Below are 24,133 nucleotides of genomic sequence, written 5' to 3' on the forward strand. Positions count from 1 at the left end.
TGGATTGTTTCCATAATTTGTTTGTGATAGATAAGACTGCTATAAACATCATGGTGCATGCATCACTTTGAAATAGTATATTTGTGTTATTTTGATAAATAATGCAATTCTCGGATCATAGGGTAGTTCTATTTTTAACTTTTTGAGGAAATTTCATACGATTTTCCAGAGTGGCTGTACCAGTTTGCAGTCCCACCAACAGTGTAAGAAGGTCCTTCTTTCTCCACATCATTGCTAGCATTACTCTGATACTGAAACTATATAAAAATAACGTATAAAAAAAGAAAAGTATAAGTCAATATCCCTAATGAATGCAGATACAAAAATTCTCAATAAAATACTAAAAAAAGAAAGAATAAGAACCATATGATCATTTCAATAAATAAAAAGCATTTGACAAAGCATATCATCTATTCATGATAAAAACACTCAACAAAGTAGACTTAGAGGGAACATACTTCAACATAATAAAAGGCCCTATATGCAAAACCCACTGCTAATATTATCCTTAATGAGCAAAAACTCTGAGCTTTTCCTCTAGAGTAAGGAACAAGACAGGGATGTTCACTCTCACCAGTTTTTCGACATAGTACCAGAAGTCCTAACCACGGCAATCAGACAATAAAAAGGAAGAAAGAAAGAAGAAAGAAGAAAGAAAGAAAGGAAAGAAAGAAAGAGAAAGAGAGAGAGAGAAAGAAAGAAAGAAAGAAAGAAAGAAAGAAAGAAAGAAAGAAAGAAAGAAAGAAAGAAAAGGAAAGGAATCCATATCAGCAAGGAAGAATTCAAACTCCCTATTCGCAGGTGACATGTTATTCTATATAAAAAACCCAAAGACTCCACAAAAAAAACTTCTAGAACTAATAAATAAATTCAGTAAAGTCACAAATACAAAATATCTGTTACATTTCTATGCACAATAATGAAGCAATAGAAAGAAAAATTAGGATATCAATCTCATAATTGCACCAAAACCAGGAAGATACCTAGGAGTAAACCTCACCAAAGAGGTGAAAGACCTGTACTCTGAAAGCTATAAAATTTTGATGAAAACAAATTTAGGATGAGAGAAAGAAATGAAAAACATTCCATGTTCATCGATTGGAAGAAAAAATATTGTTAAAATGTCTATATCACCCAAAGCAATCTGCACATTTAATGAAATCCTTATCAAAATACCAATAGCATTTTTTTCACAGAGCTAGAACAAACAATCCTAAAATTTATATGGAACTAAAAAAGACCCTGAATAGCCAAAGTAATCTTGAAAAAGAAAAGCAAAGCTAGATACATCACAATTCTGCATTAAGTTATATTACAGAGCTATAGTAATCAAAAGAGTATGGTACTGGCACAAGAATAGACGTGAAGGGCGGCACGGGTGGCTCAGTGGTTTAGCGCTGCTTTCAGTCCAGGGCCTGATCCTGCGGACCCGGGATCAAGTCCCACATCAGGCTCCCTGCAGGGAGCCTGCTTCTCCCTCTGCCTGTGTTTCTGTCTCTGTCTCTCTCTCCCTCTTGCTTTCTCCATCCCTGTCCCTGTCTTTCATGAATAAATAAATAAGATCTTTAAAACAAACAAACAAAAAAGAATAGACATAAAGATCAATGGGACAGAATAGAAAACCTAGAAATGACCCACAACTCCGTGGTCAATTTATCTTTGACAAAGGAAGAAAGAATATTCGATAGGAAAAAGTCTCTTCATTTTTGCTTTTGTTTCTTTTGCCTTCGTGGATGTATCTTGCAAGAAGTTACTGTGGCCAAGTTCAAAAAGGGTGTTGCTTGTGTTCTCTAGGATTTTGATGGAATTTTGTCTCACATTTAGATCTTTCATCCATTTTGAGTTTATCTTTGTGTATGGTGAAAGAGAGTGGTCCAGTTTCATTCTTCTGCATATGGATATCCAATTTTCCCAGCACCATTTATTGAAGAGGCTGTCTTTCTTCCAGTGGATAGTCTTTCCTCCTCACAGAGGAAGACATAGACATGGCCAACAAGCACATGAGAAAATGCTCTGCATCACTGGCCATCAGGGAAATACGAATCAAAACCACAATGAGATACCACCTCACACCAGTGAGAATGGGGAAAATTAACAAGGCAGGAAACCGCAAATGTTGGAGAGGATGCGGAGAAAAGGGAACCCTCTTACACTGTTGGTGGGAATGTGAACTGGTGCAGCCACTCTGGAAAACTGTGTGGAGGTTCCTCAAAGATTTAAAAATAGACCTGTCCTATGACCCAGCAATTGCACTGTTGGGAAGTTAACCCAAAGATACAGATGCAATGAAACGCCGGGACACCTGTACCCCGATGTTTCTAGCAGCAATGTCCACAATAGCCAAACTGTGGAAGGAGCCTTGGTGTCCATCAAAAGATGAACGGATAAAGAAGATGTGGTCTATGTATACAATGGAATATTACTCAACCACTGGAAATGACAAATACCCACCATTTGCTTCAACGTGGATGGAACTGGAGGGTATTATGCTGAGTGAAATGAGTCAATTGGAGAAGGACAAACATTATATGTTTTCATTCATTTGGGGAATATAAATAATAGTGAAAGGGAATATAAGGGAAGGGAGAAGAAATGTGTAGGAACTATCAGAAAGGGAGACAGAACATAAAGACTCCTAACTCTGGGAAACGAACTAGGGGTGTTGGAAGGGGAGGAGCACGGGGAGTGGGGGTGAATGGGTGACAGGCACTGATGGGGGCACTTGACAGGATGAGCACTGGGTGTTATTCTGTATGTTGGCAAACTGAACACCAATAAAAAATAAATTTATTATAAAAAAAGGAAAAAGTCTCTTCAACAAATGGAAAACTGGAGAGCAACATGCAAAGGAATAAAACTTGACCACTTTCTTACACCATACACAAAACTAAATTCAAATGGATTAAAGTCCCAAATATGAGGCCTGAAAACATAAAAATCCTAGAGAACAGAGGCAGTAACGTCTTTGATACTGGTCATAGCAACTTCTTTCTAGATATGTCTCCTGAGGTAAGGGGGTAAAAAAAAAGAAAACTAAATTTTTGGGACTACATCAAAATATTTATTTATTTATTTATTTATTTACTTACTTACTTACTTACATAAATCATCCCTGATTTACAATGGGAGCCTCCTCCAGCTCAATTCTTGTTCTTTTGACATGTTCCCAACATTCTCTGAGTACTTTCTTCATAAGATATTTCAGGCTCATTTTACATATTTACCCATCCATTCCTGGATTTAGCACTTCTTAAAGAAGCCATTGTTCCTCTTAGTGACAATAGTATTTTGAAGCCAAGATATAGGAATAAATTATCTCCTTAATATGGAGGTGTCACTGCTCCCAGGGTCTTCCAGTGAACAAAGTGGACACATAAACAGACACAGATATGAGTTCACATTGATAATCCAATTCTGATCCAACATCAAAACAAGGTTATTGGGGTTTTCTTCATTTCTATATTTACACGTCCATTCTCTGACAGTGAAAAAAATGGCTCCTAAATAATATTTGCCAGTGTAAATGGGCTCAGTCCCCATTTAGGTAACCAATCTATTGTTGATACTCTCAAGTAGGCACCTTCCCTTCCTTTCTAAAACTTTGACATTGCATGTCTGGCCACTCTCATCATCCCCTGTTCAATCACCCTCTGCCCCCACCCCAGCATTGCATGACTAAATTGCTCTCACTCCATGTTGAATTTAGGAAGAAAGGAAGCAAGCAAACTATTTTTTTAAGATAAATGTTTCATCTAGCTGTAGAAGTAAAACTAGGTGTTTCAGGTCTTAACAAAATGTGAGTAAAATTGATTCCCAAATTACAATAGACCCTTCTCCTGCAGGCGTTCAATTAGACAATCCTATGTATTTCAGGTCTTCCAATGAGAGTACAAACAGGTGAGCTACTGGGTAAGCACTTTAATTCTTTCTCGTTTTGGTTTCCTAGTATTGAAAGCAGTTGTGTCCATCTAACTGAACAAAGATCAAGGAACATTTAAAACTCACTGATGTATTTATCCTACTAATGCACAATTAAATCACAAACTCTGGTGTAAGGCCGAATCATGAGCATATTCTAAAATGCTCCATGTATTTCTCTTTTCCATTCACCATTGACTTAAAGTGTTTTTTTTTTCCTCCTTCCTAAAGATTTACTTGTCAGTTTAAGAACATATGACTTAATCTTACTGTGAAAGGCAAATATTAACATGGAATCTATGGTCTACTTCCTCAACCTTACATCCCCACCTATGTACTCTCTTCTCCTTGAGTGTGAGAGGAATATGCATGCATCTAACCAATACAATGTGGCAGAGGTGAAAGGACTTTGCAGATATAACCCCAGGTTCCAAGCCGGTTGATTTGGAACTAATGAATAAGATCATCTCAGGTGGGCCTGATTTAATTAGTTGAAAATCTTTAAAAGAAGAGAGAGGGATAGGAAGGGGAGGTGCTGTCCCTGATGAGGTCTTCCCCTCCCCTCCCCTCCCCTCTGCTCCCCTCCCCTCCCCATCTCCATCTCCCCCTCTCCTTCCTCTTCCTCTCCCCTCCTTCCCTACTCCCCCCTATCCCCCTACCCCCCTTGTAAAAAAATAAGCTTCTAGGTTGTGAAAATGGAGACGTTAATAAAGCGAGGGATGGAGCAGCTTCTAGGAGGTGAGGGTGGCTCCTGGGTGATGGCAGAGAAGAAAGGTGACCTCAGCCTCACAATGCAGGGAAGTAAACTTTTTCCACAGCCAGAGGGATCCTGGAAGATGGTCTTTCCCCCAGTTGCTCCTCTAGATGAGAATACATCTGACCAGTACCTAAATTGTAGCCTTCTGAAATCCTGAACAGAGAACCCAGGTATGTTCTGTCCCTATTCCTGACCCACAGAAATGTGAAATAGTTAATGTATGTTGTTGTAAGCTGCTATTGGTATGATCATTCATTATGCAGTAATGCAAAATTAATAGAGTTATGAACATCTTTCTGGTTACCAGAGTTTCCATTTGTTACAGGTTAAGGATCTTATTTGGATCTGAAGATGGGCAAAAACAAAATAAAAACTAGAGCATTGAACAGAGAGTAGGTGACTAGTAAATAATTTTGACTCTATTTCAGTCTTCCAGAGAATATTTAAACTTTCAAGGAGTGCTTTTTTTGTATATTTTTTAATTGGAGTTCAATTTGCCAACATATAGTATAACACCCAGTGCTCATCCCGTCAAGTGCCCACCTCAGTGCCCATCACCCAGTCACCCCATCCCCCTGCCCACCTCCCCTTCCACTACCCCTTGTTTGTTTCTCAGAGTTAGGTCCTTAAGACAAGAATACTATGAGGTTTTCAGAATAAAGTCTTAAAAGGAATTTTCTTAACTCTATTTCAAGAAATATCTAGTAGATGTTAATTATGTGATTAAAAATGATTTTGGATCAAGTGATTTGGACAAATATGGACTTGAAGAAAATTAAACAACAAAAAGTTCTTAATATTAGGGCTTCTTAGAACTTCATTATAAAGCTACAAGAAGTAGGGTCATAGAATCTGCAGAATTCCCATAGCTTTTAAATTTTGAACTTTTTTTTAACCTAAATTCTTAAATTCCTAAAGTGTGACTTACAGACCAAGAACTTTAGTGTCACCATCCTGGGTATTTGTGAAAATGCAAATTCTTAGACCCTACACCAGACCTACTAACTCAGAAATTGTGGGGAAGGAGAGCAGTAGTGTTTTAACATGCTTCCATGCCACTTAATACTTATACACTCTGCAGTTTGAGATATGTTACTTTATTCCACATACGCTCATTCCACAGATCCCAGCTCAACCATTTTCAGAGCAGGTATTTACTGTACAGATATTTTTAAAGAGTAAAAGTATTAACATTGGGAATTATGTAATCACTGACATTGGGAACACAATTTCTCCCTGTGGAGTTTTTAAGCGCTTAGCGAGAGTAATTGAATAGACATGAACAATGTTTAACAGCTCTGAAAATCTTCACTAAAGACATTGACTCTAAAATCAAAGGTGTTTAATTGATAGGAAAAATATAGATATTTTCCTTCTCTCCAGTCTGTCACTCTGATAATTTACAGCCTAAGAAATTTTTTTTCAAATGAACATCCAAGAAATAAATGTGTTAAACATTAACATCTGTTCTGAAATAATTCGTTAAGCATTGCCATACACAGATGAGGTGAAACTTTCTTAAATACCCATTTAAGCCATTTAAAATTGCATGTGTTAGTAATGAATATTAGGTATTTAACTTCTAAAATCCCAGTGAATATGGTAGTATATCACAACTTTATAGTTATTAATAAAAATAGTTATGTAATACCAAAAGGTGGTAAAATTGAAAAGAAGGGGATTGGTTTCTATTTGTACTGCATGGAAAGAAACAATAACAAAATTTGCGCTAGTGGATTGGATTGTACCTTGTTTAGACTATTTACTGTCACTTAAATTTTTAGGCTGACAAAATAGATCCCTTTGGATCTATCAGAGATTTAGGCCAGAGCTAAAATACAAGAGCAGTTATCCATTTCATTAGATTACCTAGTTACCCATTGATTCTAGGGTGCTTGCTGCTTCATCTCTATTAATCTTAATTAATTGTAGTGTGGGAGAAGATCCGCTACAAAACATACTGGTATTATATTTATAATAGCTTTTTTTTTTGCCAAAATTTGTTCACCACATATTTCAGTCAGATTATAGCAGGTAGATTAATGGGTTTGTGGAATCAAGTAGCATATAAGTAAAGGAAACTTTAAAAAATGCTGACAGTGTCAAAACTGGCAATTCTTTTTAATTAATCTCATCTTAATATGAAAAACATGCATAATGTGAGCTAAATTCTTACCAATTATTTACTTGAGTTATTTATTGCCATTTTATTTTTTTCAACATACATTACTCATTTCCATTCTTTAATTTCTGGGTAGCTATGTACAGAAATAATGTTAGCTTTTTTTTTACTAATTGTTTGATTATGTACATAACAGGGCTTATATACAGTGCGAGGTGACAGAGGTGATAAGGCATCTTTTAGCTCTCATAAGTGTCCAACATAATTGTTTATAGTGATGAGGCACTAATGCTCAGTGTACTATCCAAAATACCCTGTTTGTACTACCCAATGGAAACATAGGAATCTGAGAGTATTAATTAGCTCTATTAAAACTGGGGGGAAATTCACTTAGTAGTTCATGTGTGATTAAAATATTTTCTTTGGTGATCTTTTTGCAGTGAGATTAAAAGAGAATTAAACTTTGAATTCAATTGTAATTCACCTCTAATAACTAAGCATTATCACCATTTGATGTCTATCAATTCTAAATCATTGATCAATATTTTCATCTAATAGCCCAGTATATAACCTGTTAATAGAAATTGCAAACAAATATGGTATTAACTTTCTCTCTTAATTCTTTTTTAGCCTGTTTTCCTCCAAAAACAAATGAAGATACAGCTACATATTTGAATGAAGTCTTTCTGAAAATTTAAATCAACTCTGTAAAGTATTCAATCTAGTCTCTGGTACATAATTAACACTCAATTTATGATTTTTGTGAGAGCAATCATTATTCAGCTGATAGATTAAGTAGTGACACCATTTGATTAAGTTATATATGTATATACACACATATATGTAGAAAATGTATACATATATTTCAGGGTTGTCATTTTTATTTATCAGCATATAGGAATATACTAGAGATCAATTATCAAAGGGAATGTGAATGAACACTCATCTTGCAGAGAAAAGATGGTTTAATGGTTACATTCAGTAGGCACCTTGAAAAATGATTTCTTTCTCTTCAATGCAAAGGCAACATGAGCTTTCAGGTTTTCCCTATCCTCTCACTCTCCCTGAGAGATTTCATCTCTTCTGTAGCTTCACCACCCACCTATGCACTAATGAGACCCCAAGTCTTTCTCTCTCTCGTTTTTTTTAAGATTTTATTTATTTATTCATGAGAGAAATAGAGAACGAGAGGCAGAGACATAGACAGAGGGAGAAGCAGGCTCCTCGCAGGAGCCCAATGTGGGACTCAGTCCCTGGATGTGGGGATCACACCCTCACCCTGAGACAAAAGCGGAAGCTCAACTGCTGAGCCATCCAGGTGTCCCCAGAGTCTTTATTTCCAATCTAAATATCATTCCTGAGACCCAGGCTCACATATCTTCGTACTCTCTAGATGTCTTTTTATTCTTGTTACTCCACAGATGCATCAAATTCAACATAACCAAACCAGACCCCCTCCCTCAATTAGAGAAAAATAGCACCTATATCTCTTTCAGTGTAAAATACTTGAATAAATGATACTAACACCCACGGAACCAGACTCAAACTTGAAAAATCATCCTTTACTCCTCCATTCACTAAAACCATCCAAAATGACTCATGAACAGACTCTGCCCTTAGCTCCTTTCCTGCCACTCCCACCCTCAGGCTCTACTGTTAAGCTTCCCTCTTTCTCTCTGCCTTTGTCTCAGAGGCTCTTTCCATGTTCTGCCTTCTGACTTGGTCAGATCATCACTATTCCCAAATCTTAGACCATTCATAAGGGCTATGGTTTGCTCACTGGCTTTTGCTTAAGATGTGTCAGTTTTGAAACTTATGTAATATAATTTATACACACACACACATAGACACACACAAATATCTTTTTTTTTTCCTCATGACTGAAAGCATTTTATCTTATGCTGTCTCATAGAATGTGTCTTAGTTTTTATTTCAGAGCCCTTTGCCTAGGGAATTAGATTAGGTGGAGATCTCAGAGGTGGAGCTCTGCCTTTGGTTCTGGGCACAATCCCAGAACTCAGGGATCTGATCCTACATTGGGCTCTCCGAAGGGATCCTGCTTCTCCCTCTGCCTGTGTCTTTGCCTCTCTCTGTGTCTCTCATGAATAAATAAATAATTAAAAAAAGATTAGTTAGAGATGGTGAGTAATACCGATTTAAGCTTTTTAAAAACTGTGTTGGCTGAAAAAAATTGTAGAAGTTATCTTCAAGACTATGGTTGGGCAATGAAAGCTTGAGTAGAGAAAAGCAGATGTGAGCCATTCTAGAAAGATTGAGATTCCTCAGGGTGGTGGTCTCTGGGATGTTCTCTATGTGTGATGGAGACAAAGCCCCCATCTGGAAGCAATGCCTCATTTTGGAGCTTCTGCGGAAATTAGTAGAGACTTGTATACTACAGATGGCAGACTAAGGAACAGATTGAAAGGTCATTGTGGGCAAGTTGTGGCGAGTGTAGTGTCACTTGCATCTATAATAGGCCTTAGTGCTGTTTACCAAATATATCTGTTTCTCTCTGTGTACATGGTGAAATTTTATTTTGTTGACCTTTAGGATTTTGGGGTGCCCTTATGACTTTGCTTTGGCTAATGTGAAATATGAAAGAAAGTAGCATTTCACTTTCTGGTAGAAGCTTTAAGAGTCAATGAGGGACTCCTGATGGTTTTTCTTTCCCTCTGTCACAGTGCCCGGAAACATTTTGTTATCCTGGGTCCCAGAGTGTTCACAATGCACAGCAGAGCCCTCCAGCTAATGTGAAATGAACATGCAGTATGAGCAACAGAAGAGATTATAGAGTTTCTGGGGTTTGTTGCTATGACAGTGTAATTTGATCAATAAAATATTCTTGAATCTACTGTGAATATTGTCCTTGGATAGGATTTGAAGACCATCTCTTGTCCTCATACTGGATAGCAGAGGAATGCAAGGAAATAATGTCATAATTTTGGATTAAGGGCCTGGCTTCTGCCTTAGATTTTTGGCTCCGGAGGAGGGTGAGCACGCCAGGTCCCACACAACCGAGTCTTTCCCCCAGGTTGCGGGGCCAGGATGCAAACAAGCATACAGAGCCAAGGGCAGCCCCAAGAGTTTTGTGGCATCTTTCAGGGAAAGGAAGCCACAAGGGGGAAAGAGCCCCAGTGGTTCCTGAAGTTGAAATCCTCACATGGGTAGAGGCCTTGATACAGTTTTAGTATGAAATATATCTGAAGTTTGTGCATTAAAATTGACACCAGTTATATATGCTTGTGTCTAGAAATTTCTATAGCCTCGTGTACTAGTCCTGTTCCATCAACTACAAAGTTTAGTCCTGACTTCTGAAACCAAAACTTGAGCAAATGCTCCATGTCCTGCCTCCCAAGAAAGCTGTTAAGCATTGATTTTGCAAGTAAATATAACAATATCTTATCAAATACTTAAAATGTGCTAAGCAAAATGTTAAATATTTTATATAGATTATCACATTTATTTCAAGAATTCTGTGAAGTTATTACCCTGATTTACCATTTTAAGAACTTGAAAGTTAGAGAGGTTAAAAACTAGCCCTAAGCCACACAGCTGGTGGATGGCTAGGTGGCAGAGCCAGAATGATAGTGCAGATCTGCTTGTTGCCAATGCCATTGCTCTGCAAAGCCCTCATTAATCACCTCTCACCTGGGTTGTTGGAACAATTGTCTAACTTATGTTTCTGGTTCTTGTCTGGCTTTCTTCTTTAACTCTCTCTCATTCTAGGTAGAGTTGTAAATAAGTAATACAAATCTGATCCTGAAGTTTTTTTAAAATAAAATTTTACTGGCTTCCAGTGCTTTTTATATGTAATCTAAACTCCATATCGTGCCATATGAGGCCCTCAAGGACGACAAGGCCCCAGGCTACTTCTCAGCATAATCTTCAACCACTTCTATCTTTCTACCCTATGATCAAATACCAGATCACTTTTTCTGTATTGATGCTACTGACAGTCACTTTGCTATGTGTATAGTAAGTTACATGCAGTCTCTTGTATATACAGTGCCCTCCAGGAGAAGACCCATGTACTCTTTTCCCTAAATCCAGCTATACTTAGCAAGACAATATGGTATGACTTGCTTCATGAAACCTTGCAATATTCCAGTCTGGAATCAGGCATTGCCATTCTCTCATATTACTTTATACAGCCCATTATCATTTTAGAGATAATATACTTTTAGTACACAAACCTTGGAATCAGAGAGTCGGGTTCAAATATCAACTCTTCCACTCTCTGATTATATATATTCTTAACAAGTTATTTAGACTCTCAAGACCTCAGTTTTTTTAGTCAATAAAAATATAAGCATAGAACATCCTTGGACAGACTTTCATCATGCTTTTTTAAAGAATTAAATGATTTTAATACAATGCCTGGCTGTAGTCAGAGTTCAATACAATATTTGTTGATTTTCTTATTTCACTCACCACATTACAGAATGATTATATAAATAATAATAATAATAATTACATAATATATATAATTATTATTATATATAATAAGTTTGTGAACTCCTTAAAGTCAAAGCTCACTTTTTTCCCTCTTTAAGTCCATTGTCTGATATAGTAGGTTCTGAGTAAATGTTTGCTGATTGAATGGATAATTTTTAAAAATTAGGAGAATGTCATTTAAAATGCTTAAATTTAAAGGGATTAACATGTATTTAGGACTCCTCAGGCTAACAGAAAATGACATAAAAAATATAGTTGTTCATTTTAGACCATTCTATCCCATTCCATTCCAGAGATCATATGAAAGAATGAAGAAAAAAATGAGGAATGCTAAGATAATGAAAGGTATCCGTAATTGTCCCAAAACACTCAGTGAAGTAAGAGTTGCTCTGAGATCAAGGAGGAAAAATTGGAAGCTTATGGGCTGGAGAGATTTGGAACATTTCTGAGAGCGATGAGCCAAGGAGTCAATGAGGGAGAAATATCAGGCGTGCTGAAAAGTGGTCAGGGCCAGGTTGCAGCTGGTTGGTATAAACATTGAGAAGGCCAGGTCTACTTGGCTATCCTTTCTCTAACACAGATATGAGCATATAAAAGGTGGTCCTAATGATAGATCCCATGAAAAAAATCATCAAAGTCAACACAAAGTTTAAGTAGGCGAATATAGAATTTTACTATAATCTTTGTGAACCAATTGAAGTTGGTACATATTAAATTTTTCATAAATATTGAAAAAAACTTAGTGATATGAATGAACAGGAAAGTTATTTCTGGATCCTATATTTCATAGATATATCCTGAAAGAACTACCAGTATTACTTTCCAATAGTAATATTCCTCGTGAGGAGAAAGGATTTCGTGGTTTAGTTATCAAATTCCTGGATTTCACTTTCTAAAGTATACTTAGAACAAGATTAATAGAAATAAGTAAACTACTCCACAACTAATGTCAAACAGCCTTCTCTTGCTTGGTTATTCTTTTTTTTAAAAAATATTTTATTTATTTATTCATAAAGACATAGAGAAAGGCAGAGAAACAGACAGAGGGAGAAGCAGGCCCCATGCAGGGAACCCAATGTGGGACTGGATCCCAGGTCTCCAGGATCACACCCTGGGCCTCAGGCAGCACTAAACCACTGCGCCACCAGGGCTGCCCTTGCTTGGTTATTCTTAAAGAGGATTAAATTTAGAGGGTAGTGAGTAGTTCATAGTAAAATGAATCATCACTTGGATTTTACTTAGAGTCACAATAAACACAATAGAGATAATGAATTCAAATCAACTTACAGAATTAACTTCTATAAACATGATATATTTTGATATGATTAAAATGGACAGACTCTACAATAACTTAATAGAAACATAATTTTTTCCTGACTTCACTTTTCCTGATATATGGTTTTAATAGCATAATGAGAAAGGATATGATGAAGGAAGAGGTGATGAAGAGGCATTAAGAGAGGGAAGCAGTGTAAGCAAAACTGAATTTGGGGCATTTATGCTTAGAAATGGAAGGGGAAAATAAACTGTATCTTTTCAACTATTGGTTTTGACTCTCTTGAAATCATTAGTGCCTCTATTAATTATCTATAGTGGTACCATGAGACACTATGACAGAAATAGATCATAGGAAGAAGCAACAGGGTGCATGGATGGCCAGGCTTGGGGGAATTAAACACTTAAAAGCACTTAACTCTTCCTCTACTTACACTTTCACAGATTAAAAAAAAAAAAAACAAGTAAATTTAATTCCCATGTGACTCCAGAAACTTTGGACACATTAAAAAAATTACAAAGCTCACTGGTTTCAGTAACAGGTCTGTAAATATATATTAAAACATACAGTGCAAGGAGGTTTTTTGGTACCCGTAAAATGCATCTCTTTTCATATCCTTGCAAATCCTACAAAAGTGAGATCTGATTTTTTTCTCCTGATAAGGAAAGTTCCCCAAGGTAGAGCTGTTGCCCCCACACAGCTCTACCATGACCATGCCTCTCAAGTGGACCAAGACACAATGTACTTGTGTACAACCACTTTCCTAAGTACCATTCTACCTACTTACCCCAGAGAAGATAGGCGCAAAACACACAGCTTGAAGTATCAGCACTTTTTTAAAACCAAAATGCCTCCTAGAGAAATAAAAAATAAGGAATCTGATGACCCCATCTAAGTCATGTATTTATCTCAAAGAAGGGAGAGATGGATCAAGTTTCTATATTAGTCCTGGAAGGATAACCTGTGGGAATCCTCTCTGCCTCGACCTCTTGTTACATCTCTTCATTCTTCTCTATTCTTTCCATAGTTTCTCTTGGTCTGCCCATCTGGTGTATTTTCATCAACCTGACTGAGAAACTGCACTCTACCATCAATGCAGAATTCATAGGATTCTTCATGGTTTGTGTTATGGTACCTGTACACTCAGGCAGATGTTCATAGGGGCTTTCATTTTCTCAGGAAAAGGATTAGGCTAGGCTCTGGCATAAAAACTGTTTTAAAGATTCAGAAGGCAAATGAGAAGTTATACTGAGAGCACACATGAGAAAGACTTCCTTATTTTGAGATGTCAGGGATACTTTTAGTGAAGACTTCTTGAGCTGAGATGTGAGGATACCACAACTGTGGCAGAGAATGGGGACAAGAAGGTGGCAAGAAGGGAGAAAAGCACACATTAAATAGAGCTTTGCCTTCATGGTAATGTTTAAATATTATTTCTATTAAATTAAGATATACAAGGGACAGTACCGTTTTTATTTGCTGAATATTGTATATTGATGTAAAATATATGAGAATTTTCATATCACTTATTTTTAAACAATATTCCATATTTATCTTTAAATTAAAATTTGGATTTTCCTTTCTTCAAAACAAATCTGATAACATTTTAGGATAAGTAAACAGCTATTAAAGAATTATTGAATGTTCTAATACATAACAAAAAGTATTTCTTGCATATATTAAGGATGAGCTAAATAATGATAAATTGACCTTGAATTATATTTCCCCAAGTGGCATGATCATTACAGTGGATGTAATTATATTTTTATTTGCATTTGATAATATAAATTAAATTTATTTTCACTGACAGATAGTAAAACCATTTTTAAAATTCATGTAACCTGTTCGTAACGAGAGAATATGGTGATAAGGAAGATTCTTCATTTTAACTAAATTGGCCAGCTGGTTTGTGATACCCAATTATACTTCTCACATTTCAAAATCAATCTGGCCTGTGTCCATATGCTGGACCAGTAGGAAGTACTCCCCAAAGGGAGGACTCACTGCTCCTTCACCTTAAATATCAGACAGATACACACATGCAGAAATGTACATAGTTATCCAGTAATCCTATTATCTTTCTCACTGGAAAGGAACAATTCGTACTTCAATTACACATGGTAAGAAAGCTAGAAAATCTATTTAGATAACATACCTCTACTTTGGGCTTACATTGTTTTTGTTTTGGTGGCAAAGTATTATTTTTGATACTAGTCCCATATGCCCTGTTGGAAACTCCATCTATTTCTGTGAACCTACCCTTGATCATCCAGATTCCTAGCCAGACTGCATTGTCTGTTCATAGAAGGGCAGGCCCACTTTCCATTCTCCCACTATAATCACTGAGCTCTGCATAACATGGTATATTTCAAGCCATGAAAAAATTGTATATGTATTGCAGTGTTTTTATTTTATTATAGTATCTTGCAAGTGCCAGTAAGTGATAAACTAATGGGAAATACAGAATTCATGCAAAATTATAGATGGTTTTGAATTATAGATAAGCAAAGAAGTCAGGTGGAAATAGAAGAAAGCATGTAAGGGATACGTGCGCTCAGTTTATCTGGAAATATTTTCTGTCTAGTTATTCTACATGTCTAATTTCTCAAGTGGTCCAATCCCTTTTTCCTCTGTTTCTTCACCCTGTCAATTAAAAAATATCAGTGTTGCCATTAAAAATTGGTGCTTTAGACTGTTTCAAAGTGATTTATAAGGAAAAAAACTGCTCAATTAGTACCACATTGCCAATAATGCTAGTGATTACAAGCATACTTCAGAGAGATTTAGATTTGCTTCCGGAATAAATAAGCTTAACCACAATAAATAACCACAATAAAGCAAATATTGCAATAAAGCAGGCCAATGATTTTTTTGTTTCCTAGTGCACATAAAAATCATGTTTATGTTACATTGTAGTCTATTAAGTGTGCAATAGCATTACATCTTTTTAAAAAAGCATTGTCTTAAAAACAATGTACATAACTTATTAAAAAACACTTTATTGCTAAACAATACTAATCATCATCTGAGCTTTCAGTGAGTTGAGTCATGATCTTTCTGGAGGTGAAAGTTTTGCCTCAATGTTGATGGCTGCTAACTGATCATGGTGGAGGTTGCTGAAGGTTGGGGTGACTGACAATTTCTTAAAATATGGCAATGAAGATTGCCACACTGACTGACCCTTCCTTTCACAATTTCCCTGTAGCATGTGATGCTGTTTGATAGTATTTTATCCATAATAGAACTTCTTTGAATACTGGAGTCAATCTTTTCAAATCCTGCCACTGGTTGTCAACTAAGTTTATGTAATATTCTAAATCCTTTGTTGTCATTTCAACATCTTGAAAATCATCTTCACCAGTAGTAGATTCCATCTCAGGCAACCACCTTCTTTGCTCTTCCATAAGAGGCAATTCCTCATTCAAAGTTCAAGAAACTTTCCTTTCCATTAACAACTTGGCTAATTGTTAGGCACAAGAAGACTAGATTTTGGCCTATCTTGGCTTTTGACATACCTTCCTCACTAAACATAATCACCTCTAGATTTAGAGGGAAAGATCTGTGACTCTTCTTATCACTTGAACACTTAAAGACCATTGTAGTATTATTAATGGGCCTAATTTTAATAGTGTTGTCTCAGGGAATAGAAAGGATTTGAGAAGAGAGAGACAGGGGAAGGATTGGTCAGTGGAGCAGTAAGAATACATAACACATATATTCATTACATTTTGCTATCTTATATGGGTGTAGTTTTTGACATCCACAAATAATTACAATAGAAATAAAGATCACTGATAGATCACCGTAGCAATATAATAATAATGGAAAAGTTTGAATCATTGTGAGAATTACCAAAATATGACACAGAGATATGAAGTTAGCAAATGCTGTTGGAAAAATGGTGGATAGACTTACCTGACACAGGGTTGCCATAAACTTCAACTTACAAAAAGTGCGGTACAGATATACATTTTATGAATCTATTGATGGATACTTAGGTTACATCGTGTCTTGGCTATTTAAATAATGCTGCAATAAACATAGGGGTACATATACTTCTTCAAATAAGTGTTTTCTGAATTTTCCTTGGGTATATACTCAGTAGTGGAATTGTTGGATCACATGGTAATTCTATTTCTTTTTATTTTTTAAGGAATCCCCATATTATTTTCCACAGTGGCTGTACTAATTTACATTCCCATAACAGTGCAGAAGGGTTCCTTTTTCTCTACCTCCAAACACTTATTTTTCATCTTTTTGATACTAGCCATCCTGAAAGCCATAAGGTGATATATAGATCATTGTGGTTTGATTTGCCTTTAACTGATGCTGGTGATATTGAGCATCTTTTCATGTGTCCTTTGGTCACCTGTAGGCCTTCCTTGGGGAGAAAATAAAAGTCTGTTCAGATCCTCTGTCCATATTTTAATCAGACTTTGTATGTGTGTGTGTGTGTGTGTGTGTGTGCATGTGCCTGTGCATATATGTACATTGTATATTTTTGTTCTGTATATATTTTGGTATTAATCTTTATTGAATATGTTATTTGCAAATATATTCACTCACTCAATATATTACCTTTTGTTTTGTTGATGGTTTCCTTAACTGTGCAAAAGGTTTTTATTTTAATGTCTTAATAGTTTATTTTTCCATTTTCTCCACTTGCCTGAGGAGATATATCTAGGAAACTACTGTTATAGCCAATGTCAAGTTACTGCCTGTGTTCTTTTCCAGCATTTTTATGGTTTCAGGTTTCACATTTAGGTATTTAATCCATTTATAGCTTATTTTTAAATATACTGTTAGAAAATGCTTTGGTTTCATCCCCCACCCCACCCCCGTAGCTGTCCAGTGTTCTTAACACCATTTATTGAAGAGAATTTCACTTCCCAATGCTATATTCTTGCCTCCTTTGTCCTAGATAAATTCACCATATAAGTATGGGTTTATCTCTGGGTTTTCTATTTTGTCCCATTGATTTTTATTTTTGTCCCATTCTTTTTTGTGTCTATTTTTGTGCCAGTGCCATATTGTTTTGATATGCAGCAACTTTGCAGCATATCTTGAAAACTGGAATGGTGTTATTTCCAGCTCTGTTTTTATCCCCAAGATGATTTTGGTTATTCAGAGTCTTTTGTGGTTCCATATAAATTTTGATATTTTTTCTAGTTCTGTGAAAAATGTTATTGGTATTTGACATGGATTGCATTGAATCTCTAGATTGCTTTGGGTAGTATGAACATTTTAACAATATTTGTTTTTGTAATCCAGGAATATAGAACATCTTTCCATTTGTTTATGTCATCCTCAATTTCTTTCCTCAGTGCTTTGTAGTTTTCAGAATACAGGTCTTTTGCCTTTTTGGTTAAATTTATTCCTAAGTATTTTATTCTTTGGGATATAGTATAAATGAAATTGTTAATTTTTCATTCTGCTACTTTTTTTTATTAGTATTAGCAATGCTACCAGTTTCTGGGTATTAAGTTTGTATCCTGCAACTTTACTGAATTCTTTTGTTATTTATAATAGTTTTTGATGGATTCTTTAGAGTTTTCTATAAATATTATCATGTCACCTGCGAATAGTGACTTTAACTGCTTCCATACCAATAAGCATGCTTTTTATTTCTTGTCTGGTCATTTTGTCTAGGACTTTTAATAGTATGTTGAAAAAAAAGTGATGAAACTGGACATCTTTGTCTCAATCCTGATTTTAATAGAAAATCTTTCAGTTTATACTACTGACTATGATGTTAGCTGTGGATTTTTCATATATGGCCTTTATTATGGTGAAGCATGCCAAGGACAAATAGAATCAAGATTGGCTGTTAGGTAATAAATTACAATAAACTTAGTGGCTGAAAACAATACACATTTATTATCTCACCTATCCTGTGGATCAGGAACCAGGGCATAATTTAATTGGAGTCTCTGCTAAACCTGCTTTGTTCAGAGCTTGTGTCATGAAAGACTATTGAATTTTGTCAAATGCATTTTCTGCATCTAGTGAGAAGATTATATGATATTATGCTTCATTTTTTGATATAATACATCTCCCTGTATTGTGAATATTGAACCATCCTTGCATACCTGGAATCAATCCCACTTGATCTTGGTAGATGATCCCTTTAATGTATTGTTGAGTGCAGTTTGGTAATATTTTGTTAAGGATTTTTGCATTTATCAGGAATATTGGCCCATATTTTTCTTTTTCTGTGATGTCTTTGTCTGGTTTTGGTATCGGAGTAATGCTGACTTTGTACAATGTATTTGGAAGCTTCCTTTCCAGTCTTTGGTATAATTTCAGAAGAACAGGTATTCACAAGAATACCTATTCTATAGGTATTTCAGAAGAATAGGTATTAACTCTTCCTTAAATATTTTATAGATTTCACCTGTGAATCCATTTGGTCTTGGACTTTTATTTTTGGTAACTTTTTTATTATTAATGCCTGTATGTCTCTTTAAAATGAAGATAGTGTTAGAATTGAAAATCAATTGAATGAAGGTATTCAGATTTTCTTCCTTTTCTCTTGGGAATGCTTCATTAATTCTTCCATATATATTTCATGTTGTGGCTATTGAATCAGTCAACTTTATAGATTCTAGAGAAAAATATTAATATGATTTAAACCTGTTTTTTAAAGATTTTATTTATCTATTCATGAGAGACACAGAGAGAGTGACAGAGACAAAGGCAGAGGGAGAAGCAGGCTCCATGCAGGGAGCCTGACATGAGACTCAAACCGAGAATACCAGAATCACACCCTGAGCCAAAGGCAGATGCTCAACCGCTGAGCCACACAGGCATCCCGAGACCTGGTTTTTCAAAACACTAAATCTGGAAGGGCAGACAAGTATGTTAATCAATACAACTTTGTAGGTGCCTTAAAAAGGCAATGATAAAGTATCAAAGGAGCACAGGGACCAAAATAACTAACTCAGAAAATCTACTTCGTAGCCTTCAGACAAAATATACCATTTAATTTGTGCTTTGAATGATAATAGTAAAGAAGATAGGACCTGTATGGTGATAGTATGGTGATAAATGAATCCAGAACATAGGAGATATATATATATATATATAAATATAAAATATAAATATATATATATATATAAATATAAATATATATATATATATATTTTTAAAGATTTTATTTTTAAGTAACCTCTACATCCAACATGAGGCTTGAACTCACGACCCCTAAGATGAAGAGTTGCATGCTCTTCCAACAGAGCCAGCCAGGGGTCCCTCCTTTTTTTTTTAATAAATTAATTTTTTATTGGTGTTCAGTTTACCAACATACAGAATAACACCCAGTGCTCATCCCGTCAAGTGTCTCCCTCAGTGCCCGTCACCCACTCACCCCCACCCCCCGCCCTCCTCCCCTTCCACCACCCCTAGTTCGTTTCCCAGAGTTAGGAGTCTTTATGTTCTGTCTCCCTTTCTGATATTTCCCACATGTATCCTATTTGTAGCAAAAGAGAATATATTGCACTCCCAGACCAGGAGTGGTTGCAGTGGGCGGCGTGTCCCGTGCACACCTCCACGATGAGCTCTTTGAGGATGGGACTGCTTCCTCTGTTCCTTTCAACCTCAGGACCATGCCTCGCGCACATCAGGTACTCAGTGGGTGCTTACTCAGAGGAGATATATATATATATATATATATATATATATATATATATATATATATATGCTATTTTTATAGTATAACAAAAATTGATCAAGTACATGGGAGGAATGTGAAAGAGAAACAAGTCAACTTGAGGTATACTTAGGAATGTCACATTGGATGTTTTGATATGTAATAAGGAATGTCTTTAAATCATTCATGTCCTAGTCTCTTTTTACTTTTGCCAATAACTGATATTTGATCTATTCTATCATAGAATCCATAAGCATGAAATAGACTTAGATTCGTTGCTGAAGAAGTGCAACATGAATTACTGTTCAGATTATCCATGCTAGGCTATCTTATTAGAATCCCCAAATTTATTTCCATGTGTAACCAATCAAATAAAATAAATAGTTTACTTTGGGCAACATCTAATGTGTTTTCATAGAAATCTAGCAGCAAACTAAATGTTTTATCATCTGATTAGTGTATGGCACAGGGTGAACACTTAATAATTACTTTTGTATGACTGAATAAAAAAAGGATATGACATTTAAAGGGAACATCACCTCAAAGACTTTAATGGAGGGACCAATCCTGCTAAGAAAGCCAGTCTATCTACAGTAAAATTAGTTCTGGGAAAGTATAGAAGATGAGGTTAAGGAATTCATCAGAACTTGAAGGCTTTTACAAGACGAGTTAAACAATTTGAAACATATCCTGAAAGGGATCTAATGCTTTTGAATTTTTCACTGAGTGGTTGGTGCATGGATGTATCACATAATATGATTGTGTGTTTTTTTTTTAATTTCATTCTATCTATTGGGCAGCGATTATAAAATAAATGTGAATGAATATAAGAATTAGAAGGTATTTAATTATTCTGTCCTGGTTGGAGGTAGTTATGGGACAGGTCATAAGCAGTGGTTACATTTTAAAGGTAAACAAAATAAGAATTGTGGACAAATTGTTTGTGGCATGTCAAGGACAAATAGAATCAAGATTGGATCTTAGGTAATAAATTACCATAAACTTAATGGCTGAAAACAACACACATTTATTATCTTATATATCCTATGGATCAGAAACCAGGGCATAGTTTAATTGGGACCTCTGCTTACAGTTTCCCAAGGCTGCAATTAAGGTGTTAGACTATGTCCTCATTCAGAGGCTCTGCTAGGAAAGAATGTGCTGCCACTTTCACTCAAGTTGTCAGTAGAATTCATTTCTTCTGGTTGTAGGATAGAGGACATGGCTCCCAGAGGTTACCCTCAGCTTCTTGACATGGGGGACTCCAAAACATGGAGTTAGCTTTTTTGAAAGCTAAGAGGGAAAGTTTCTAAAGTAAGTCAGCTATCAAGATTATATACCATAAAGAAGTAACAACTTGTCACCTTTGCCATATTCTACTGCTTAGAACCCAGTTACATGTCATGCCCACACCCCAGGGGAAAAGATTATACAAAGACATGAATACTGGAAGTCAGGGATCATGTGGGTTCATGCCATAATCTGTTCACTACAGATTGAAAGTGGCTAGGTTTATAATGATCTCTTGCAGCTGAACTAACCCTGAAATCATGTAGTTCAGAGCTTTTTCATGAGGCCATAAAAGTCCCTATTATCTAAAACCACTTTTTGTAAGGGGTTACACTACTTCCAGGTAAAAATATCCTGTCTGGCATACAGAAATATTAAGACAAGAATATTAAGAACTACTCAGAAATATTAAGACAAGAAATATTAAGAACTACTCAGCTAAGAGCCTCTATTTTCTCTTTGAATTAGATAGGGATTATAGATTTGGGGGATGATATTTATCTTTACAGTGAGTGAAGGTTGAACACAGCAACTGTAGCAAGTAGGAAAGCAGGCTGACTAGATCACACACAAGGAATTTCAAATAGTGTTTAGGAGCCAGATGAGATTAGAAAGTCTGATATTGAATCTCTACAATCTGCAACCTGAATTTTTCCTCACTCTGCTAAACAGTCTAGACCTAGGGAGATCCCTGGGTGGCTCAGCGTTAGTGCCTGCCTTTGGCCCAGGGTGTGATCCTGGGGTCCTGGGATCAAGTCCCACCTCGGGCTCCTTGCATGGAGCCTGCTTCTCCCTCTGTCTGTGTCTCTGCCTCTCTCTCTCTCTGTGTGTGTCTCTCATGAATAAATAAATAAAAGTTAAAAAAAACAGTCTAGATCTAAGACTGGAGAAAGTAGAAAGTGAATTATCCAGATGAAAACTGGCTAAGAAAGGAGGTTTGGGAAATGAGAGAGCTGGCGAGAGAATGGGTGAATTTATGAGTAACATGATCTGACTAGATGGAATAAGACACAAAGAAAATTTTCCTGGTAAGCTGGAAAAAACAAGGTAGTCAAAGATAGGATCTCTAAATGTAGTCAGGAAACAGATGTAAAGGGATATAGGAGTGAACAACTTGATGAATAAATAGCTAGGGAGTGGTATATAAGATTCCAAAAGTAAAAAATATTGTCACAAATACCCATTCAAGAGTGTGAAAGATGTGGGAGTAACTGTGGAATGAGAAAAAGTCTAAGAAATTGAGGCAAAGAAATAGGAAGTCACAATGCTCTAACACTTGCCCATGTGGACTCCAGAATAATGGCAAGGCTTTAATGCATAGGATAAAACTATAAACCAGGGTCCAAGACTCTAAGGAGGATTATGGGAGTGGGGTACTAACAAGATGGTGGGTAGATGGTAGAGAATGAAAAAAGATCAAGATGAGCATAAAAATAAAATAAATATTTCCATGGATTTTGGGTCATAATGGCTTAGAAAGAGCAGCAAGAACAAGGAATTGTTAAAGTACCCTTCACATTCTGCATTGCATGATCTTCGGGAAAATAAGAAAACTCCTCTTGAGAAACTGGAGATGAAACTATCCTCTTAGGAAAGAACCAGGTGTTAGAGAAAAGAGCATTCTATATCATGGTAAGGGGATTGTGTATATGAGATTGGTGTTCCTGCATGGAGTGCAAAGGTTGTGGGTGGAGTTGGTGGATGGGTCTGTTTGGGAGAATGCTGAGACATATGGGGATGACATTAATGAAGAGAACACATTAGCTACCACTACTGAATTTATCAGATTTGTTGCTTTTAGCAAAACAAGACTTCCAGCAGATGTCCAGACATTTGAAGTCCCACACTACTACTATATCCTGCTTCTGTGACAGTTTCATGGTCTGTATTAGGGAAGCATCTGCTGGGCTGAATGAGCTGTCATCTACTTCCACAGCAACATCAATTATGGTTTTCTTTACTTTTATCCTGTCCCAAATGTTCTTTAGTGTGATCCACCCTCAGATCCATGGATTCCCATTCAATTACACACCTCCTTGGCATACAGGAATACTCCTCCACCACTTCTGTTCTATCTTTTTTTTATTAACAAAACAATCCAGCTCTGGGCTCCTTCCTCAAAAAAAAAAAAGTTCCATGTTACATATAAAGTAATATTAAAAAGTAATATTAAGTTACTATGCTAATGTATTTCTTCCATATTTAATATTACCTGTTCTCAGTATTTTATATCCATATCTAAGGCCCTTAGTGTGGTTACTGAAAGATTCATTTACTAAATATGACATACTAGAATTTAGCTCTTTTTCCATTGTTTTCTTTCTTGCCTTTTGTTTTCTGTAATATTCCACTTTTCAAATACTTTATTGAGTAGTAATCATTCAAATTTTTAAGATGACTTTTGTATAGATTTATTTAACTCCTGAAAAGTTTATTTTTCCTAGTTCTCAGAAGATGCTCTCTTTTTCATTTCCAACAGCGCTTGCTGTTATTAAAGATGTTTTTATTTAAATCCCCCTTGGTATATTCTGGAAAAGAGTTTATATAGTGTATATATAATGCATATATACACATATATGTATAGCATATATATGCTATATATAGCATATGTGTATACGTATCTCATATATATGCATATATAGATATGGTAAAATATCTTTGATGATG

The sequence above is a fragment of the Nyctereutes procyonoides genome, unplaced genomic scaffold, assembly GCF_905146905.1.
Source record: "Nyctereutes procyonoides isolate TBG_1078 unplaced genomic scaffold, NYPRO_anot_genome, whole genome shotgun sequence".
NCBI lineage: Eukaryota > Metazoa > Chordata > Mammalia > Carnivora > Canidae > Nyctereutes > Nyctereutes procyonoides.